General features: G+C 37.2%; 1 protein-coding gene across 1 annotated transcript in view; it reads left to right on the top strand.

The window, feature by feature from the left end:
- Positions 1–7,583, top strand: part of Sin3A (SIN3 transcription regulator family member A) — a 68,834-nt gene that overhangs the window by 11,775 nt on the left and 49,476 nt on the right. The window lies entirely within an intron of this gene.

A 7,583-nucleotide genomic window follows, 5' to 3' on the forward strand; every position in this document is an offset into this window, starting at 1 on the left:
AAACTGTGTTTTGTTTTTGTTGACTACCTAAACTATGCTTGTTGTGATTTTGTATTATATTGTATTGTAAAACTCTTTATTGTACATAAAAACACATGAAAATAACAGAACACAGGATAATAAGATGTACAAAGGCGAACTTATCCCTTAACAGGATCTCTTCCAGTTAACCTTTGAACGATTGACAGGATAGGTATCAGACACACGAGTAGACACTACAAGTACAATGAAAAGTTAATAGAATCGAAATTTAAATTAACTCAAAATTCCATTTAATTTATAATTTATTTTTATTTTTTACAGATAAGAAATATTTAAAAATAAATTCAAATCCAAGGTCAAAAATTCAAAAATTTTGTTATTATTACTACATAAATTATCACTTATCAGGCAGGAAGTTGAAAGCAGGTATTCTTTGTACTGTCCTAAACTGTACATGCATGACCCAGGGTGGAACCTTTGTACTCTCATACTTCTGTCAAGGAAATCATAGTGAAATTGATTATTAAAAGGTTGATACTGTATGATTGTGTATCATACAGAATGATTCAATTTGTTCGACCATACTGTTAATACAATACAATACAAATATTCTTTATAGATCACCAAAAGCAGTACAGAGACATTACAAAAATAGAAAAAAATCTAGTAGACATAGGCGGTCTTATCGCTAAAAAGCGATCTCTTCCAGACAACCAATTTCTGAGAAATTAATAAATATGAACAGACTAATATAGGTGGCAGAGATAACAGTCAGGAGAAACGTAGAATTAATAGACAATAAATATTAAAAACAATACAAAAATATAATATAAATATAATAAAAATTAATGTATGTTAGCCTAGCTTAGCTAGTATTTCAAAAGTAATATTACTGATCAAACAGATACAAAAATCAAATCAAAAGCTTATTATAAAATTAATGCTAATATCATGGACAAGGATGTTTAGAAATAATTCCGATCTGCATTGGCAGTCTATCACTTGAAATAGTGAATCTACTGTGTTAAATGACTGTGGTGTAAGTTATTATATTAAATAATATCATAGAGCTAAATCTATTTAAAAATACATACCTTGTTGAGTTTCTTGCTGGATTCTTCTCAACAGACGTTTTTCCTTTTTACATCCATAAATGCTTGTTATAGCCTAAATTAAATAAAGATACTTCGGCTTTAAACACTCAAAAGAAAACTGTCCGAGTTTTATCACTAAAAGTAAAATAATAATGTTTCATTAAAAATATAATTTCTCAAGTTTTTTTGCTGACTGTACTTGTGTATACCAAAAGACTGCCGGATGTGGTTCTACTTAGTTCAAATTGCAGGATTTAACTACATATTTATGTGGCACTGTCCACCTGTCTGTCACAGGGCTGTATCTCAAGAATCGTAATGGATAGACATTTGGAATTTATACCTAATGTGTACTATTGCTGCTACAACATAAAAAAGGGGATTCCCTTCTAACCAATTAAAAATGACTACAATGTGTAGGTACTTTTTGAGGAAGGTCGCATTTCGGAAAGTGTTTTATAGTCAAACAAAGGGATTTAACGGCAGTCGAAAGCAGCCAACAAAAAGGACCCACTTGCACTGCATGGAGTATCTGTTGATTTGGAATTTATAAAAAAAAGGCTTGGGCTGTAAGTATGAAAAAGAACAATAGTTTTTTCACGCTTGCTCCGTGCCATTCTTTATGACAGTACAGTTCATTGACAGGTGCATTGATCCCTTATTTATTACGTTTGCAATTACTAACGTAGTGAGTAATGTTTTGCCATCGTATTTTATCGAAAAAAATATTATTCATAGGTAGTGCCACGAGAGTTGAAGTGAATGATCACACACACAGCTACAAAAACTGATTCAACCGATTGCATAAAAGGAGAATGATTGAGTGAATGTCAAAATCCCGCTGCCATTACGCGGCATGTTCTTGTGTGCTTGACCTCAACTCTGGTGGCACTACCTATAACTTGCTTTTCCAACTAGCTTAAAGTCTACTGAAACGTTTTGATGGAATTAGACAATTTTGAAATGTTTTTTCTAATAGAAAGTAACTCAAGGAACTTGTTAAGAGTTTTTTCATTTCTGAGCAGCTCATTTGGACCAAATCTCGTCAATCTCCTTTATATAGAACTAGTGTTTACCCATGGCTTCGCACACGTAAATCATTAGATCCAGCAGCTGAATTGAAAGTCTGGGATTTTTAAAAATTCCCGTGGGATAGCCTGAAAATTGAAACGTGATGTTACATCAAAAACTATACCAAATTTTATCCAAATCCGTTCGGCCGTTTCAGCGTGAAGGAGTAACAAACATACTCACGAACTTTCGCATTTATAATATTAATAGGATAGCCCAATCACAGTTCTATGTCCGCTATGAATTATGTCTAGTGTTATTATTATTACTATGGATGCCAATCACAGTTCTATGTCCGCTATGAATTATGTCTAGTGTTATTATTATTACTATGGATCGTTAAAATATCAAGTGGTTCTAACATACGTAACATTATGTGACCAGTATGATATAGTTCTACAATCTCGGGCAGGTGTCATTGCACCCTGATTGTATGCCAAACCAGTTTGTGAAACTGGAGGTGTTTTGGTTCGATTCCAAGATAGCTGGAAGGTCATGTTTTGCTAGTTATTGACAATGTATGGCCAATGTTACGTCTGTGTTATTTTGTTTAAAATAAATAAATATCATGGGACAATTTACACCAATTTACCTAGTCCCAAAGTAAGCTTAGCAAAGCTTGTGTTATGGGTACTAAGCAACGGATAAATATAATTATATAGATAGATACATACTTAAATACATATTAAACACCCAAGACCCGAGAACAAACATTCGTATTTTTCATACATATCTGCCCCGACACGGAAATCGAACCCGGGACCTCAAGCTTCGTAGTCAGGTTCTCTAACCACTAGGCCATCTGGTCAACCTGGTCTGGTCGGTCGTCGTTGTTTGTGTTAGTTGTTTTCTAAATAAATTAGAACATAACAGGAATCAGGGTTTATTTAGCGGGGACGTAACTTAATATGACCAACAACAAGTGGGAAAACCCCCCGACTTTGTCACTTCAAAGTTCAATATCTCAAAAACGGCTATAACCGATTTTGATAAAACATGTCTAAGAACCATCGCTAGAAAACCTGCTTTCAATTTAAAAAAACAGCATTCAAATCGGTCCACCCGTTTAAGAGCTACGGTGCCACAGATAGACATACAGACACGCATAGCGGTCAAACTTATAACACCCCTTTTTGTGTCGGGGGGTTAAAAAATACATAAAGTTGAAAAGCCTTTGGTCAAAATGCATAATGGTTCATTCGATTGATGTACTTATTGCAATTTTCTCTCATCAGATATTAGTTTAATCGAAAATTATTACGTTATAGCTGCGTTTTAACTTTGTTTGAAGAAATGGGCTGTATAAAGGTAGAAAACCTGAAAATCAGTAAGCAAAAACGTAGTATTTGTTGATCCTAAAACAATTTTTTTTTCGAAATCGTCATTTCAGGATTACTGCATTCTTCGTTACGAGGGCAGAAATGGTCACCGCCTCATAGCACAGCTTTCACATCCTCACAGCATAGCTGCATATCACATATCTGGTGGAAAGACGCCCTTATTTTAGGTTCTAGGACTAGAATCAGCACAGTAGGATTTTACGATAATTCCCACATTGTCTGAAATTAAACTTTAGGGTTAACTGTTGAATTTGTCGACAACAGGGCACTCTGACCGGCTTGATCCTCTGGCAATGCGGAGGGATGCAGCATCTTCCGCATTTTGTAGGAGAGTCCGAAGAGTAGTGACATCGTTGATTTTTGGGAACTTATTTACTGACAGAAATCTCAGTGTTTGATAGCTCGAGACTTGAACTAAAAAAACGCGCACTATTGCGTGCGAGCTAGCAGTGCCCTTAGCGTAAGTTTTCGGTTACAAATCTAACGAAACACGAACAGCGCCTCTGGAACGTTTGCGATGTTCGTGCCAACAAATTGAGATTACGCGAACGCGATCGAGACGTATTTGTACCGAAAAATTACACTAGGGACAGTTATAGTAGAGTAGAGAGTTATAAGTGTAGAGATGGCCTCAAAGGAAGCCAGCGCCGTTCGCAAGACCGGCAGATTGCTATTTGGGACCATTTCGTGACATGCATATTATTTTTTTTTTCTCTTTTTTACTTCTTTTATCCATTGTTCTCATGTTTGTCACGAATAAATTTTCTTTCTTTCTTTCTTTTCTTCTTTCTTTCTTTTTTTCTTTCTAAAAAATCGACGTTACGTACCTACTCTCCTCTGTCACGACTGTCGTCGGTTTCCCCTATCGCATCTAAATATCACGGGGTCTTCAGATGAATTGTTCGGATTATAACGTAGCAGAATATCACTATCATTCTCGCCTCGTCTGAAATTATACTTTAGGTTGGTAGACTTCTTATTTGGCCTTGCGAACGCCCAAAGACTACAAATAATCAGCGTAAATACAACGTATTATGTAGCGATAACGCGGTAAACATAGGGTTATCAATCGTTATCGCGTCGCTTGAGGTGCGCTTGTAAATAGTAGTGTTTATTAACATGCTAATGTCATTCAGACAACTATCACCAGTACAAGTACCTGGACGACCGAGAAAAATTGGAAAATCACGTGTTTTCACAGAGACAAGACCGTCGTCTGGACTCACGTCACGTCATTTCCTCAATTTAGAAGACCACAATACAATACAATGACCTTTATTGTACACCACAACATAGTTTAGTAAGCAGTTGCAGAAAACGGGTAAAAAATTTCAAGACTCACTTGAATCATAGGTGCAGAAGTTTGGAAAGCATATCATCGTAGTAGTATGTGTGATATATTATTTGACGACCGGATGGCTAAGTGGTTAGAGAACCTGACTACGATACGAAGCTTTAGGTCTGGTTCGAATCCCGGCCGGGACAGATATTTGTGTGAATAACACAAAGGTTTGTTCTCGGGTATTGGATGTTTAATATGTATTTAAGTCTGTATTTATCTATATAAGTATGTTTATCCGTAGCCTAGTATCCCTAGTACAATCTTTGCTTAGTTTGGGACTAGGTCAATTGGTGTCAAGTGTCCCATGATATTGTTGTTTAATTTTGTTCGCTCAGAGCCAGAGGGCAGATTTTTTAAATCTCACTCGTGAAGTCATTTTGCGACGTAGATTTCCATCCACAAATCCATCCGATATCAAAATGGACTCTTAATTCGTAAAAACAATTGCAGACTTTGTAGACAGTTACCTATTTATGTACCTCAGTAGTATTACCTTTCTTGACCGCATTTACTTAATAATTGGATCCGAAAATAAAATTGTCAATTTTTTTAACCCCTTTTTTCTTGTTGCTTACCTGTGATAGGTATGACAGCTGCGTACGAGGGGTAAATTACGTTTAGCATTGGAAGCGCCAAACGCTGCCATAGGTTCTGGCGTGCCGAAAATGTTAATACAAATTCTGATCAATGTTTCCTGACATGTCGCTAGATGGCGTTAGTATAGGGTTGCCATAAGTGTGCGGCCGCAGACCGGGACATTTAAAGAAAAAGTAGTAAACGTAGTAAAAATTTAACTTTTATTACAAACACAAAATAACAACACAGTCATTCTATGCCAGGGTTTCTCAAAGTGGGGTACGCGAACCCCTAGGGGTTCGCTATTCGACGGTAGGGTTCGCGACAAGGTTTACGTGATGGTGGCTGCAAGACTGGCAAGATGATTAAGATTGGTTTTTGGAGTATTTTTTATTTCAACTCCATATTTGTTACTTATTTGTTTGTTATTTGTTTCAGTTTGTGTTTTCATTGGCAAGACGGTTCTTAGATTCTTACCTATATTTGCTACCTTTTATTGAAATAAATAATATACATTATATTATCATGATGATTGAAATAAAAATAAACTTAGTTTCTCCAACAGCCAGTTTTATTACTTTCTTTGGGGGGGAGGTAGGGGTTCGCTGTCGTCTAGAAACTTGGGTATGTGGAGCCATAAGTTTGAAAAACCCTGTTCTATGCCATAGCAACCCGCAAGTCGCTTAGCTAGTTAGTCGTGTTTATTCTAGGTATATTTTTATTTAGCAAGTCCAGCCCCGTACTAAATAACTATGATTTTTAAACCGGGACAGTTTGCTTGTCGGCCGGGACGCCAGGACACCACGCTTCAAACCGGGACATGTCCCGGCGCCGGGACGTATGGCAACCCTACGTTAATGCCGTGAGGTCCGTTTGACATTAGGCTGCGTTGCGACCAGAGGTGTGCGGCAAATGTGTTTTTCATGTACCAATAGAAACTTCATTTATCCTCGCATATCACATCGCTGGTGGAAACAGCTGAGCGAGGCGAGCCGAGGTAAATGGTGCGTTTCTATTGGTTCATGAAAAACACATTCGCACATCTTGGTGAAAACTACAATATGCTAGCGCCATCTAGGAAGTAACAATTTAACAAATCGTTTTTAATACTAATTAGCTTTTTTGCTGACTACACTTGTATTGTCAAAATACTACGCACAGGAGTTATCATGCTAACACACGAGTAATATTTACCTCAACGTTTCGGCAACATTACAGTGGCCTTGGTCACGAGTAGACTGTGTGTGTAGTAGAGTTTAAAACGTTATACACTCGCATTGTCATTCAGCTTAAATAATGTATACCAAATGTAAAGTCAATCCGGTCACTGGAAGTGGGTCAAACTGAACTTGCAACCCACCCAGCCGCAGCTTGACCAGCTGTAAACAGGGCAAGTTTAATAAAAGCATTAAAAATGACACATTAATGATAAATTAATAGATTATTTGGAAGGGCACAAATAGTCACAATCAAATTTGTGTAAATTCTGTTTAGGCTGATCTAATAGACACCAGAGTTGTACAAATTATTTATTTCAACACACCGATATATTAATATAAATATTTTAAACTACTGGACGCACAATGTCCAAAATCGGTGACACTCTTTCCCGACCCGGATAATACCGACTTGGAAATACCGACTCTGGTTTTCGTGTACACGCTCATAGAAACTAACATGAGCTTCAATGGGCGTGTACACGAAAAACAGGGTCAGTATTTCCATGTCGGTATTATCCGGGCCGGGAAAGAGTGTCACCCTCCAAAATGTCTACGTCACACGCCATAGGGACGTGACCAATGCGACCGAAAGCCAGTGATGTCCCTTAATCGATTCCCGTTAATATTTAATGAAGTTTCGTCGTCGCCCGTGATTGTGATTACTTACCAAATTTCCATGCCCGTATACTCGTGGAATAGCAAGGTGAACTAGGTGAAGTGGTTATGGTTTGATCTGTTAAGAATTCATTTACCGCTGGAAGGAGAACTATACAATTCCGAGATTTGTATACTATACTTTGTTCTTCCTCGGGTTTCAAGCTATTTTCATACCAAATTTCATCCTAATTGGTCCATCGGTTTGAAGCGTTAGGCTGCGTTTCCACGTTTCCACGTGTGTGTTGGGAAGAATGTGTTTTTCATGAACCAATAGAAACTCTTCATTTACCCATCCTCGCAC

This window comes from Choristoneura fumiferana, chromosome 27, assembly GCF_025370935.1.
Source record: "Choristoneura fumiferana chromosome 27, NRCan_CFum_1, whole genome shotgun sequence".
Classification (NCBI taxonomy): domain Eukaryota; kingdom Metazoa; phylum Arthropoda; class Insecta; order Lepidoptera; family Tortricidae; genus Choristoneura; species Choristoneura fumiferana.